This window comes from Phyllostomus discolor, chromosome 8 (assembly GCF_004126475.2).
Source record: "Phyllostomus discolor isolate MPI-MPIP mPhyDis1 chromosome 8, mPhyDis1.pri.v3, whole genome shotgun sequence".
NCBI lineage: Eukaryota > Metazoa > Chordata > Mammalia > Chiroptera > Phyllostomidae > Phyllostomus > Phyllostomus discolor.
Genome location: NC_040910.2, coordinates 25,312,533 through 25,328,119, shown reverse-complemented (window position 1 = coordinate 25,328,119; position 15,587 = coordinate 25,312,533). Strand labels below are relative to the sequence as shown.

Below are 15,587 nucleotides of genomic sequence, written 5' to 3'. Positions count from 1 at the left end.
TACTTCTGCCAGAACCCTGTATTTATTTTCAGGACAGCTTTTATTTTGAATTAGGAAGTGTTGTGAACTCTTAATAAAGAGAAAAAAAATCAAAGAATCAGATGATTTGCTAATTTTGGAGGTTGTGTGTAATGTTTCCAATTATTTTTCCTGTTTTACTTCCATTTTTGCCTCTGAATACTTTAAATCTTCCATAATGCATATGGTGGTTCATATTTAACAACTACCTATTGAATGCCTACTCTTCTCATTGGAAATGGAATTTCACTGTGATTCTTTCCACGCCTTTCTCGTAAAGCACTCTTAGGTTTGTTTGTACCAGGCACTGGGTACTGGAGGGAATCAGGGTTTCACATTATGTTTTCTCAGTAGTAGAAAGTACATCTTTCTGTTTATTGGTTGCATTTTCATGGGACTTTCACGATCCAACCCAGAAGGCACAAAAGTAAGCCTAATTCTTAAGAACAGATAGTTTTCTGTTACACAAATTCTCTTTATAGCCTGTTTTTTGAAATGCTGACATTTTACAAAACGTTTGTTACTATGTTTCTTGAAAAGAGGGTGTTGTGGTCAACTTATTTTGTGGATCCAAATTAAACTTGGATTAAACAAATTTATTTACTGTAGCATTTTTGGAGACTTTAATTTTCAAATCTGCATCATGCCTGAAATATTGATCCACTGAATTAGAAGTAAAATTGGATCTTAAACTGTATTGTGGATACTTTAAAAATAGCAAACTTAGTTAAAATTTTTGTTTTAGTTTTTTTCTTCATTCTCCTGTTCTTTGTTTATACCTCCTTCTCCTTTTTTAAAAAATAACAGACTATTTTATATAAGTGATGAAAAAGAACTGGAGAATTATCCTGAGTTTTATTTTCCTAAATAGATACTTTCTACATGTATTGGTGATAGGAGTACTCAAAAATTGCTTTTAAGTATTAAGTATTATATTGTTTAATTTTGGGTAAGCACTTCATAAAGTTATTTAGGACTGGATAGGTTTGCTCCTTGTTTACTTTAGACTAATAATCTGAAGTTCATAGGAGACAGGCTGTTATTACAAAGAGATGTGACTTAGAACATAATTTTAAAACTTTATAAAATGTTGTGGCATTGACACTATTCTAAAAAATGGTTGGGTACAGGTAAAATTTGGATTTAGAAAATTGTGCCTGTAATCTTAGTTGGTTTACTTAGAATTCTGTTTTTTTCTTTGCTATGGAATTTGCAAATCCTAGGAGAAGGTTCATCAAGTAGTATTAGTGTATATTGTTAGTTACATTGCTGCTGTTATTAATTATATTAATGTATCTTGTTTTTCTGTGTGTGTGGTATTTATACTCTTATTAAGTCACTGAGAGCGCTGAATTAGCAAGTAATGAGTGATTTCTCCTAGGGGATATACAAGGTTGGGTTCCCGCAAGCCCCTGGTCACAACAGTTTTATCAAGTGATTGATATGTACCCTCGCTTTCTGTATGTTCCTGTGTAATATGCAGGGGTGGGCAAGAGTAGGTTTACAAGTGTGAGCACACGAAACACAGAGTTGATCCTTGTGTTGTTGCATTAATTATTGCATAATTTACCTGTGCAACTGAAAACCTACTTTTGCCCACCCCACGTGTTGTTGTGTTGTTGACCTTGACCCACGGACAGCAGCCCTGTCACCCACGCTGGAGTGCAGTTCACCCGACTCGTGCCTTTCCTCCAGGGGGCGCAGCGCAGCCCTTCTGTGTGTAGGAACTTAGCCAGTACTTCAGTGTTGTGCCCGGGGGGCCAGTGTAAACATGAAATCACCAAGAAAAAGTATAAAAATTCAAAAAATGTGACACAAAATACACTTCAAAAGGGCCTGGTTTACAGGAGGGGAGCTGAAACAGTAAGGCAGGGCAGTGTCCTCACTCTCCCTTAGTGGGACCTTGCCTGCAGAATGACTCACATTTTTCACCCCTCTGTGCGTGTCCCTGAATGACCTTGCATGCACCTTGAGTACTGAACTTTGGGGTTACAGACACATTTTAGCAAGTAAACGAATTCACAGATATGGAATCCGTGCATGATGAGGATCCGACTGTGTATGGATTGTTTTGGAATAAGGTGTTGATGACCCAGAAGCTCAGGTTTCGGGTAACTCAGGCTCCTGGTTAGTTGACAATTCTCCTTTCCCTTTGCCCTTGATGCTGCCGCTCTCCCGTGCGAGGTGTGTGCAGGGTGCTTGCACTGAGCAAGAAATACAGGATGTGATCCAGTAATGGAGTCTAAGTAGTGAGTAGAACTTCGGGCCTTGGCCACAGAAATTTTGTCCCCAATTTTGCCCCAAACTCTTGGATAAGTCAGAGGACTCTATTGTGTTTTCCGATTCCCAGTACTTTGGGTCATACGTAGTGTGCTTTATGCTGGAAACCGCACATACTGGGTTCAAAGGCAGACCACAGCAGAGCCATGGGAGTATGTTACATACAGGTTGCACTTTTTGATTTTTCAAAGACTTTATTTATTTGTTTTTAGAGAGTGGGGAAGGGAGGGAGAAAGAGAGAGAGAGAGAGAAACATTGATGTGAGAGACATTGATCGGTTACCTCTTGTACTCATCCCGTCAAACCTGCAACCCAGGCCTGTGACCTGACCAGGAATAGGCCTGTTGACCTTTTGCATTTGCGGGACGATGCCCATCCAACTGAGCTGCACTGGCCAGGGCTTCAGACGGCACTTTCTAAATGTACTTTCAGTTCTACCGTCCCATGGAAAGGCTCCCTCCACACCACCTGCCCCACCCCCGTGTGGGCTCCCAGATGCTCACAGCTGCAGCCAGAGATAATGACTTATCTCAGACGGCTAGTGCAGTGTGGCGCTGGTCATCTGATTTGGTATGACATCGAAAATATGACTTAAATGTAGTTAAATGATCGATTTTGAGCAGAGCTTGTTAACTGGTTTTTTAAGGAGGGCTCTAAGAAATTTTCCAATTGACTATGTGGGAGCTTAGTTTTTTAGAATATTAAAAAAACATGTATGAAGCACCTGTTTTGCATAAGGTCCTGTGGCTGGCCTGTGGAGAATGAATCTGAATGAGTAAGACCTGCTCCCCAGTCTTAGGAACTCACGGTCTGACACAGGATGAAACATATTAAAAACAAAGAAACAAAAAGCAAAAGTACTGTGGGCTTTTGGACACAAATTATTCTGAGTAGCTAATAAGGTGCTTGGGGAAGGGGTGGTGAGGGGTCAGTAAAGGCCAGTATCATTTCTTTCTTTTTTTTTAAATATTTTATTTACTTATTTTTAGAGAGGGAAGGGAGGGAGAAAGAGACACAGAGAAACATCAATGTGTGGTTGCTGGGGGTCATGGCCTGCAACCTAGACATGTACCCTGGCTAGGAATCAAACCTGCGACATTTTGGTTTGCAGCCCGCGCTCAATCCACTGAGCTACGCCAGCCAGGGCCTCATTTATTTCTTTGTGGTGTGTGCCTGTCTCTGTAAAGTATGGTGTCATCAAAGGTTTTTACGTTTTTCATTTCAGAAAAATAACAGTTGTGCAAAATTGATAGGGTAGGGAAAGATTGATGGGAGGCAGATAAATTACTGCCTTTAAATGGATAAAGGCCTTGGGGTAGATGCTCCGTGGTGCAATGGAAAGGTCATGTGGAAGAGCAGGAATGGGCAGGGTCTGATCACGGATGTGGTTTAGGGAGAAAGGAGAAGTAGGTGGTTTATGCTTTGAGTCCTTGGAAATGATGAGTGTTCCTTGTCTCGGGTCTGTAAGTCATTCCCGAGCTAGAACCCAAATTCAGAGATTCAGAGGCAGTGAGCCCCTGGTCGGGACCTGTAGAGTTTGGCATCGTTACACATTTTTTTTCAGCTGTGACATGTTTGTTTTAGATTGATCTATCCACACACATACAGTTTTTTCTCTAAATAAAAATTAAAATTTTTATTTCAGAGTAATTTTAGAATACAAGAGTTGCAGGGATAGTATAGAATGCTTGTCTGTCTCTCACTGGGTTTCTCCTGGGTTTCAACTTCGGATGTCACCATGATTCATTTGTGAAAACAAAGGAACCAGGACCGCTACATCACTGTCAGGTAGACTCCCGACGTTATTCATGTTCTGCTAATTTTTCCACAAGCACAGCCGTCTGTCCCAGAATGCCGTCCAGGCCATCATCAGACTGCATCGCCGTTGTGTCTGCTTCGTCTCTTCTGACCTGTGTCGCTCAGTCTTTCCTTGTTGTTTTTTTTTTTTTTTTTTATGACTTTGATAGTCTTGTGGACTAATGATACATTATTGGGTAGAACGTTCCCCAGTTGGGGTTTTATGTTTCCCTCACTATGAGGCTGTGGATGTGCGTCCCTGGGAGGAAGCCCACGAAGTGCTGTTTCCGGCAGCGAGTGTCAAGGATACGTGCTGTCAGTGCGGTTCGCCACGATGCCGGGTGCGCCAGCTTTCTTTGCTGTGAAGTCAGCCACGCACCCTCTCCTTCCCTCCTCCGTTCTCAGGAAGCACATCTTTAAATCCAGTCCACACTCAAGGGATGGGATGGGGGGATTGAAGCCTCACCTTCCATATAAGTTATTTGGCATTCTTCTCTAGGGAAGATTACCTGTTCTTCCCCATTTATTTATTCAGTCAAGTATTACTGAAAGTTCAGGTTTATCTTGTGAGTTTTCCCACCCCACTTCTAGGACTAGCCATTTCTCTAAGCACCCCCTGGTTTCTTTTATTGGAAAATGACATTAGAAACCAAGATCTGGGTTGTTACGGGGTTATTGTCTCTGCCAGGCCCTCTTCCTGAATCGAGCTAGGATATGCGCGCGCGCGCACACACACACACACACACACACACACACGGATAGTATTGTGTTATAGCAAGGGATTTATTAATAAGAGAAAGTTAAGGAAACTGAGATTTCCTTATGGACTCGTAAGTGTTTTATAGCTTAAATGTGTCCTTGGCTCAAATTGTCTTTTTTTAGTTTTCTAATTTTAGGTTTTGCTGTCATCTGGTTGGTTAGTGAATACTTAGATGCTTGCTCTGTGCCACTCTGAGTCTTCATACTTTTACAGTGGTGAATTACTCTATCCTTCAGTTATCTGCCTTTACCAGTTACATTGATAGCCTTTATCAGTATTAAAATCACCTGGTTCAGTGGACAGGTGTTGACTTAGATGCGAAGTTTAGAACTAGATTGGCTAGAATAGATGAGAATTTAGAACTAGAGATCATCTGGTTGAGGGTTTTTTTTTTTTATTGTACATTGAAAACATCTGGACAGATTTACAAACTACTCAGGCTGGAGTCTCACCCCCAGAGATTCTGACATAATTGACTTGGACTATGGCCTGGACACTGGACTTTCCAAAAAGTTTCCCCAGCTTATAGTAAAGTGCAGTCAAATTTGAAAGCTACTGTTACAGTTCCTCATTCTGTAGATAACATAAAATAAGACCCAAACTTAACCAAGTACTTTCTATTTTGAGGACCCAAAATCATTAATACAATTGATGCATTCAGCATGACTCTTAAAGTAGTAGACTCTTAAAGGCATATTGAGGCATTAATAACTTAGAGCATAACTAAAGATGAAAGTCTCTCTTCTTCTTTTCAACTGATCGGTTCCTTTCTAAGGTGACAACGTTGAGTGTCAGCACTTGAGTGGCTAGATTTCCCCCCTCCCCCAGGTTTGTAGCATTTCCTTCTCTGCCCTTCTTGCCTCCCCTCCCCCACCCTTACCAACCCTTTTAAAAAAAACAATTCCCTGAATTGGATCTTTGCTGTTTCTTGGAGAGAATGTCCACTCTTTGGAAGTTATTTATAGGGTTCTTATAGGCTAAGGAAGGCTGCTATGCAAATTTGTGAGTAGTGGATCTCTAAAATAAAACTGTGAATTCGCTAGTCTCACGCTAGAAGGGAGCATGCGAATCTCAGTGCTTGCAATGGTGTGCAGTAGATGCTCAGCTCGCGTTTGAGTGCGTGAGTTCAAGGAACGTGTTTTAATTTTTAAACACGTTTCTCCCTCTCAGTCCATGACTGCTGTAGCCAGCAAGGATCTTTGCCGTGATTAGCAGACTGGTTAGATAAGGGACCTGGCCTTCTCTTGCCTAATTTCTTTAGGTTCTAGTTTGCTTATGAAATGGAGAGTTGGACAGATGCTTCTTAAGGACTTCTGTAGCTCCAGTATTTTATGATTTTCATAACCAGAATTATGACAGTATAATTTTAAGCAAATGATACTTTATCTCCTAGACATCCAGAGGAGAGAATGTTCTTAGCAGGCTAATTAGGAGGTTGTTTATCTGGAATTAGAACTAGACAAGCAAGTGAGATTCAAAATGGCAGGGGAATTTACCAGGGAGATAGGATTTGGAAAGGACAATGATAAGAGTTTCATTCTCTGCTAACACAATTCTTGACTACTACTCCTAAGAAGTAAAGGAGACAAATTATATTATTACTCAACTCTTATTTTCTTACGTGTGTTTTTATCTTTTGAAATCCTCATTCAGAAACTCGTCTTTGTACTTTGAAGAACGCTTACTTTGTACTACGAAGAACTAGTGTCGTTGAACTCAGATTACGATCCTGTTATGTAATCTCTCATTCCACTCATTTTACCTTTGTTTGTTTGTTTTTTCCCCCTGTGTGTTTTAAGCCAGATTGCCTTAGAGACTGGTGACTGCATTTAGCACTTAAGAAGATCGAGTGATTGGTGATAGATGTTTGGCTATGTTAATGTACTTGAAGATTAATACAATGAGCTGTTTCTGGAGATAGGTAGGATGCTCAGTCAGTGACTGGGTAAGGAGATTTTAGAATTTAGAAACACTGTCTTTAACCATTTCTAGAAAACTCTTGGGACCAAAGAGCCAGAAGGGATCAGTGACTTGCTCAGAACCTCAGGATATGATCCTAGATCTTAGTCAGATTCCTTTCCCTGTCACTACACGTCTGGTAAGAATTCCACACAGGACTGAGTGGGTGAAGGAGGAGGTACTGTTTTCATAGTAATTGGCGCGGGGATAACATTGTGTGCCGTAGGTACAAGTCTGTTTGCCTAGAAGCCAGTCGTTTGTGTAGCCTATTAGAAATATGTAGTACTTTAGCTTTTAGTAGTTTATGTATTATTTGAAGCAATAATTTCCAGGGGTGAAACATTGAGTATTATAAAAAAGTAGTATTTGGAATTCAGAAAATCCTGTAACTTCTATGACATACGCCACGGAAGTTAACGCGGGGAAACGTGTAGCTGGTGGGCTACAGCGATTCTCCAAGTGGGAAGAGCAGACAGTCTCACCCTGTGGTGGGGAGACGGATTTTAAAGTTCTCCGAATGTGTAGACGGGGGGGGGAAAGACCAGCACGGAATTCCAGTTGAGCAGTATTCATTTTTCATTTTAATAGTCTCTGGCACATTTTAAAAAAAATTTCCTTTTCCTTGTTTTGACAAGATCTAAAAGGATTAGAAAGTGGAATGTTTAGGCATTTCTTCTTCCCTTTGGTCTTGAACAAAGGTGGGAATGTTCAGTAATTTTGCCTTGAGAAGAAGCATAATTAATGGGAAGGGGATAATGGACTTCTTTGTGAGAAAAGTTTCCATGTCGTCAAACATATGTGGTGTGATCTATTTCTCTAGCAGGGCCATTACTGGGCTTTTTTTTTTTTTTTTTTTTTTTAATTGTTCTTCACTTGAATTGACTCTGTTTAGAGCAGAAGAAACTCCTAATTAGTGTAGGTGATGTTGCAGAAGATGTGACAATTCTCAAGTGTCTTTTCTTTGTCAGGCAATAACATAACAAAGGCTCTTGTCTCTTGGCAGCTCTGTGCCATTTAATTAGTGAATACATCCTTATGCTTCAAGGTGAGTTCAGTTTTAAAAGACCAACATGACTGATTTGAAAAGCCGTGTGCTTTACTTGTCACGTATATTGTTGCAAAGTGTGGACAAGCTAAATAATTACTTTGAAAATGGTTACTTTTTATAGGCTTGCTCAAACTCTTCAGAAAAAGTATCATTTAATTAAAATATGAAGATTCATCGCCAACTGCAATGACATGAATGGATCTTAAGAGTATTATGCTAAGTAAAATAAGTGGAAAAGGATAAAACCCGAATCACTTCACTCATATGGGGAATATAAAACAAAAATAACAAACTATCAAAACAAACAAAGCAAAAAATTAGGTACAGACAGTGGACCGGCAGCTACCAGAGGGGATGGGAATGGCGCGGGGAGGGTGGTTGTGTATAGGGGACAGACGCATGGTGATGGGAAGAAACTAGACTTGGGCGGAGAGCTCTCAACAGAGCGCACAGATGTGAAACTACAGTGCACACCTGAAATTCATATAATGTTATGAGCCACTGTTACCTCAATGAATGTAATTTAGAAAATTCTTTAGGCAATCGAAATTTATATCAAGTTGAATTATTTCTTATTTATAATTTCTCCTTTGCAGCGCTCCTCAACAGTTCTTAATATTCCAACGTAAAATGAAGCCATCATTCAAATTCTATTAGTGGGTTCAGTAATATCAAACTCACGAAACCCACCTTTTTAAATTGTTGTATTGTAAAGCACTGTAGAAATGCAAAAGGAGGCAGAATAATTGCACTGGCTTAGGTCATTACTGCTGTCTTTGGATAAAGTTAGTGAAGTACTAAGTCCAGCCCAAGTAGTGATTGTGTTTATTGTAAATATAAGTTATAATTATTAATGATAAAGGGTAGATAACACAGGCAGAAAGCATTATAAGCTTGAAATGTGGGCTTCCGTAGAATGGAAAACAATAAATGTACATTGGCAAGAGGCACCAGGATATCCTTGACCAGCCAGGTGGGGTAGATGAGTGGTTTAAAGAGCCAGTTCCATGTCATGTGCTGGGGGGCGGAGGGGAGTGTGTGCGCCTGACTGGAAGCATAAGATCTGGTTTTCCAGCCAGGACCCTGAGTTAGCAAGAAGTTGGGAGGTGAGGATGAAAATTTAGTCTGCGTGTTTCATTCTGGATTAAAATTCATTTTAATTTATCCTAGTAGGTTAAGGATGCTAGAGTATTGCTTTCATTTACAGACTGTGTGATCTTGGGCAAGTTACTTAACCTGTCTGAACGTCCTCATTTATAAAATCGGGGTAATGAATAACCTAACTCATAAAACTATTTTGAGGATTGAAAATGGTCCTTTTCAATCAGATGGCTTTTAGGAATGTGAAATAATGAATCTAGTAATTGCATTTAGACTGTGGTTACATTTTAGGTTAGAATCTTGGGAAGAGTTGGGAAGGAGAAATTAAAACAAAAAATAAATCAACTTGATATAAACTTTGGTCAAAACAGGATAGGGTAGAATACTGTCTCGTATTCGGTCGTTTTCAAATACGTTTGTTGTAAAAATTAACGGAACTCCTATTTCTCATTTATTTGTAAGGGTAAAACTATGAAATTATTACCCCGTTTTATAAATGAGACTCAGAGAAGTTTGTTCATTTGCTTCTTTGTAGGAAAGTGGAGATTGAAATCCAAGCTTTTAAATTCCTAGTCAGGCCACTACTACTCAATATGCTGTGTATCCGTTTGCCTAACAGGACTAACAAAATACTTATGTACATTTATTACAGAAAATCAAGTAGGAGCTTGCTGTAATCAACCATTAAGATGTCTTCTTTTAACCTTTTCAGTTTAACTGGTTTATAACATCCTTGGTTATGTTACCATAGAAGAGTTATAAAGCTAACTTGCTGTAAACACAAACCATGATTTTTATACCCTGCCTGGAATATCAAAAATCTGGTATCAGTGTGCATCTAACACCGTAAGATTAGCAAGTACAGTGGTAAGTAGGGGCTTTTGACAAGGAACACATTTGCAGATGGTAGGAAGCCAGTGGCCCTTCAAGAATTCCCTTCCTTCTGTGCTTCCCAAACTCATGTGCTTATATGAATTGCTTGGGGGAGAGGGGTGGGAGGCACAGATTCTGCTTATAGTATATACACATTCCTAGGTCTCTAGAACTAAAGATTTAGTACAGGAATATGTATTATTTAAAAAGCTCACCCTGTGGCCTGATGCTTAGTTAATTTGCAGCCTTTTCCTCACTTGCCTGGTGCATTGGCTGCTCATGCTGTTTGGCTGGTCAAGATTCTTGCATTGCCCATTTTAGGTGAGGAAGAGATAATGCTCTATTGTACCTTCTTCACAAGGAACTTCATGATCTATGAATGTCAGTAAACATAAGCAGACTCCGCTAACCAGGAGGTTAGGGCTGCAGCGCTGCCCTTTGTTGCAAGGATCTCACTCGGACGGTTGTAGTTGATCCTCAGTGAAACTGGGATGTAACAGCAGTAAAAACCCTGGTCTGGAGGGGAGACTGGATCAGTGGCGGTTAGAAAAAAAAGATCAATCAGCAGGGTTGTGACAGAGTGTCTGGGAAAAGACAGGAGGCTTAATGTTGTCATTCATTATTGCTGATACTCCTAAATTATGTTTGTATCATATCTTTACTTTCCAGTGTGGGAATTATAAGCCTATGACCCTTTAGAGTGCTTTCTAGGGTTTCAGAGTCACACCTTTGACTTAACTTGACTATACCGTTCACCAGGGATGAATGGGTGGCTTTTTTTTTTATTTAGAAGAACAGGTTTTACAAGATTTCAAGTTTTATTGCACTTGGTATCTGTAATCTGTTGTGGAAAGGAATTCTTCACCAAGTCTCTTCTCTAGGATGAAGGGAAAACTTGAGAGATAACAACTTTAATTTTTGTACTGCAGTGGCTTTCCTCGTCCATCACAGTGAGCTGGGGTTGGGGTGAAGAGCGATCCACGGTGGTGCTAGCAGACAGTGCCTGTGGCTGTACCCTTACAAAACGTGGGTTTCCCCAATGGGTTGTTCTCCCAACCTGTTTATCCCGCATTTAAGTTGTACTGAAAATGGATAGTATTTTCTTTTTAAAGGAGGTGAATATGAACCAGGAGCTTTTGATAACTTTTGTTCTTAAGCATGTCTGGATTGTATTTTTGTCACAAAAGTGAGAAAGGGACAGTTTCTCCCTATTCTCCCAATCCAACAATCAGTTCTTTTATCTTTTCATTGTTGTTTTTTTTTTTTTCAATCTGGGAAAACATGGTTACTTAGGTGTAAATGGGGATATAAAAATAAACTATGTTTGAACAAAAAGCAAAGAAAGGCATGTCACTGGCCTTTGGTTCTCTTTCTGTGTGCTGTGTCTAGAAGGTCTCTAAGCTCCTCCAGTGAATCTCCAGTTTTCTGGGGTGGTAGCACCTAAACTGTCTTTATTGAAAGTACTTAAGAGATTATCAGAGGCCATTCAACAATTTTCTACCGGAGTCTCTCTACTTTGAAGCAGTCGACCCCTGTTATTTGCATGGTGACTTGGTGCACATTTTGTGCAAATGTTCTCTTTGTGGGGAGGGAGGAGGATGTAGTCACCAACAGCCATCCTTCGTGGTTGGAAAAAAAGAAAAAGTAGAGCTTGCTAAGTTACTCAGGAAAGCATCCAAAGTATCTTAAAAAAACAAACATAATTAAGTCTTTTCAACCTACTCATTTTGTACAGTTTAATTCTGTCTTATCAAGAAGGATGAAATTTTACCAGTCGAATTTGCTAAATTGGACCTGGGAACTTGAAAGACAGAATCAGAAAATTGTCGTTGGCTACCTTGCTGGAATCCCTTCCTCAGGTTTCAGTCTTCATTAGGGAGCCTGGCTAATTCTTTTTTCCCTCTTAAATTTGAAACAGCAACAATAGCTCTATAATAGCCAGTGTGTAAGTGCTTTATATACCTTATCTTATTTGATCTTCTCAGGAATACCGTAAGGTGTGGGTATAATCCTCAGTTAAGCTTAGACATGCTAACTAATTCTCCCAGTGTCTCACAGCACTAAATATAGCAAAGTCAGAATTGCAGTGAGTTCTGTTGCCAAAATACTTCCTCTTGACGGTTCCCTTGTCTGCCTCTGTCATTTGCACTGACTATACGCCGTATCTCCTCCCACCCTTGTCCTTCTCGATCCCGCGGCTGCTTACATTTTGCATCCTACTTCCCTTTTACAAGCAAGAATGTGTAAATTCAAATTGCACTGTATGGCAAAAATGGCCTGGCATCATTATTATTCCTGGGAAAAATGCGTTGCTCAAATCTGTGTGGACAAAATTAGTACTTTGCCTTTGTTTTTCGGACTCGCGATGGGGTCAGACTATGGGTATTTTCAAGGAAACTTAGCATAGTGGTGCTTGTCCAAGAGGTCAGTTAAAAAGTAGTTGAGAATCAAGACTGACCACTGAAGAATTGTCTGCATGTATTATGGCAAATTAAATTTGACACATTTTGTTTCCTAGTTTTCAGGATTTCAGCTGTTATTTAAAAGGATGTGGGCTTTGTCCAGGCCGTGGCAGACCCACCCACTGATGAACCCATTCATTGCTTTCTGTGGTTTATTTTGCTGTTTTGTTAGGTACTTTGTTAGGATTCAGGTGATTTTGCTCCTTTTAAACAATTGGCATAACATAAAAATTCTACAACTTGAGCTCTTCATTCGAAGTGTGGAGATCATTTTAATGGGCGGTGTGGGCAGCAGCCGCCTCCCTGTGCGTGGCAGCACCCTCTTTGCAGGTGGGAGCAGACGCGTCCTTTTTCTCAGGAGGGGCAGTGGGCACTGTTGTTCTGTGACTGTCCGGTGAGTGCTCCTGTGGGAAAAGGTGAGGCCATTGTCACACAGGTATTGCTGATCTCCCTCTAACCTTTTATTAATCTAAAAGGAAGGAGAATTCGTTTTAACTCCAGGACTTAAATACGAAATGTGGCATTGTATTCATATTAATTGGACATTTAGCGTTCTTAGTTTAACAGGACGTTTGTCAGCAAGAAACGGTGTGTGTTTCACATGGCATTGGCGTTTGTGGCTGTGCAGAGACTTTGAACAAGTCTCTTGTTACGTCACATGACCATAGATGCACACGTGTCTCTGTGTCCCTTATTTGTCAGTGTCACTTATTTTATGAAATGCATCTTTTACCTATTGATACTTCTTCCCCCTTAATAACTGGTAGATAAAATGTTAACAATAGCTAATATCTAGGCAGGTTTAATCCTCTCTCAAACCCAATGGGGAACATACATTTATCCTCATTTTCAAGGAGAGGGAAGTTGAGGAAATCACCTGAGGTCACATGTGTAGTAAATGGAAGGACTGAGCCTCCCACCCACCTCTTTCTGACTTAAAGCTCCGTTCATAACACAGGAATATCCGTGGTAGTGTTGGGTCTGTGGCTGGAAGGTGTTTGTTTTCTGTATTTCGATAGCATGCATGTAAAGAAAGGCTACTTCAAAGTTGATTGCATTGCAGCCTACAAAGCTTACACTCGACTCACTTGATATGATCATGTAATTTACTTTTTTCTGTATGGAACAAACTGTATGGATGAACATCTGGTACTTGGTGTTTTAAAGTAATGACTCCAAAAGGGAGTGGACTTGATTTAAGGGAATTTGTAATGCCCGCTCTATGTAATTAATCCTGTAAATCATCTTTTTTACTTCCTCTTTCATAATGAAACTTTTTGAATACAAGGCAGGAATTCATATTCATTAGCATTTACTTATCCATATTGAGGTTTAAAAGGTAAAAAAAAAAATACTGCAATGATTCCTTTTATCATTTGTCTTATGCTGTATTTTTAGTCCTCTGCTAATAACTTGGGATCACATATTGGGAACCAAGTAGAAATTAAAGTTCTTTAAAGCTATAGGTTTCGAATTCATAGTTGCTTTTGATCAAAGATATGTGATTACATTGGAGGGGAAATTGTGAGGAGAGGAATAAAAGAACAGCAACTTGAATGAGGACATTCTTTTATGTACATAGTTAAAAAAATCTTGGATACAATCATAAAAAAGTGGATTGCTATGTAGCATTGTAAATATTTTGAGATAGAGGTGTTCATTTTTGTTAATTGATTACTCAAATGAATTTTAATTTTTCCTTTTTAAAAATTTTTAAATTGTTCAATTACAGTCATCCCCATTTTCCCTCCATTGCTCTTCCCTGCCCTGTTCACCCCCACATCAAATGAATTTTAAAAATTCTGTTAATAAAACTGAAAATTTTTAATGAATTTCTTCTGTGATATTGGGTTCAGAAAACAGGTGGTTAGAAGAGATCTGAACTGTATTTGGAGGGTTTTTTTTAATAGTTAAATTCTATTTTCAGAAGTTTGCATCATAGGTAATTTGTAGTGCTCCCCAAGTTTTTCTCTCTGTAAAAAATGTCCTTGAATTAAAGAAGTAACTTAGATTATTATGGCAGTTGTGATAGTTTGTTAATGTTAGCCATACATAATTGCTTATCTTCATACATATTAAATTTGATTCCTGATGTGTTTAGATCAAGGAATAGACCAAGGTATAGTGATACCTTCCAAGAATCTAATAGCTGCTTAATAGAGGCAGGTCAGACTTTTTTTTTTTTTTTTTTTTTTTTTTTTGAGGGCTATAGCACTGTAGATGATCTGACAGATATGTTCTAAATTTTATAATCCTTTAAAGCCTTCATTATAAATTCCTGGGGAGTAAATCCTCAGAATATAGCCTGCAAACAACTGGAAACCTTCATTCTGCTCATTTATATGCTGTCTCTAGCAAATTTTAAGTGTTTATTAAAAATCTGGGAATCTTTATGTATATTTTAAAAAAAACCTTGAAATCTCCAGGGAAGCACACTCTTAAATCTGCACTCTTACCGTTCAGGTTTGCCATGCACGTTAGTGAACCCGGACTAGAGAACCTCTGTCCGCCCACCCACACCTGCACGCTCTGCCACCCAACTATCAAAGTAGCACCTAAGGGTGTTGCTGGCGTTGTCTCATTTAATCTTCACAACAACCTTATGGGCTGACCATTGGTTTTCTCACATTTTCCAAGTGGAATTGATTCTTAGGGGAAGAAACTCTGTCCACAGTTGGACACTTGCCCGTAGCCGAGCTGTGGCTTGCAGCTCAGCCTGCACAGGGAGCTCAGTCTCTCACCCACTGTGCTGGCTGCAAGGCGTCTGAAGACAAGCATCTCAGTGGTCTCTTCTGATCTTCCTTGCAGTGCTTTTCTCCCCTCAGGTCACTCGGGGTGAAGAAAGAGGCGAAATGTCAGAGCGTCGGCAGTGAACCATACCTGCAGTCTTTCTGTCCCCCTGCCACCTTCTTACTCCCAATGCTTCTCCAAATTGGAAGCATTTCTGAGGACTTAGGGACCATTGGCTGAGTGAGGGCTGTGGAAAGTGCTTAATTTTTGTTTTAATTTTTTCATCATGTTATTCCAGAAAAGATAGATAATTACTATGTATTTGTCCCTTCTGGAAGATGGGAGTGCTTAAGTACAGTGAACTCCTCAAGTAACATCAGCAGCAGGTTCTTGGAACTGCAGGGAGACAGCAGAACGGAACCGGCTTGACCTTAGGCTGAGTGACACAGCGAGAGTAGGTCCCAGCGGCACCCTGTCAGTGTCACAACAGAACGACATTGACAAAATGATGTCATTCAAGGACCTGCTGTAAGTGGTGGTCACTTATTTCTAGTGAAGG

The 15,587-nt window shown here is 39.8% G+C and overlaps 1 protein-coding gene and 1 long non-coding RNA gene across 3 annotated transcripts in view; one reads left to right on the top strand and one right to left on the bottom strand.

Annotated features, from left to right (window-relative positions):
* RAPGEF2 (Rap guanine nucleotide exchange factor 2) overlaps positions 1–15,587 on the top strand; it is a 220,039-nt gene that overhangs the window by 35,892 nt on the left and 168,560 nt on the right. The gene's annotated exons all lie outside the window — the stretch shown is intronic.
* LOC118501952 lies at positions 3–14,989 on the bottom strand. The gene is made up of 3 exons (XR_004904607.1): positions 14,979–14,989; positions 1,468–1,472; positions 3–180 (listed from the first exon to the last, which is right to left on the bottom strand). It is a non-coding gene; the product is annotated as an uncharacterized LOC118501952 (long non-coding RNA).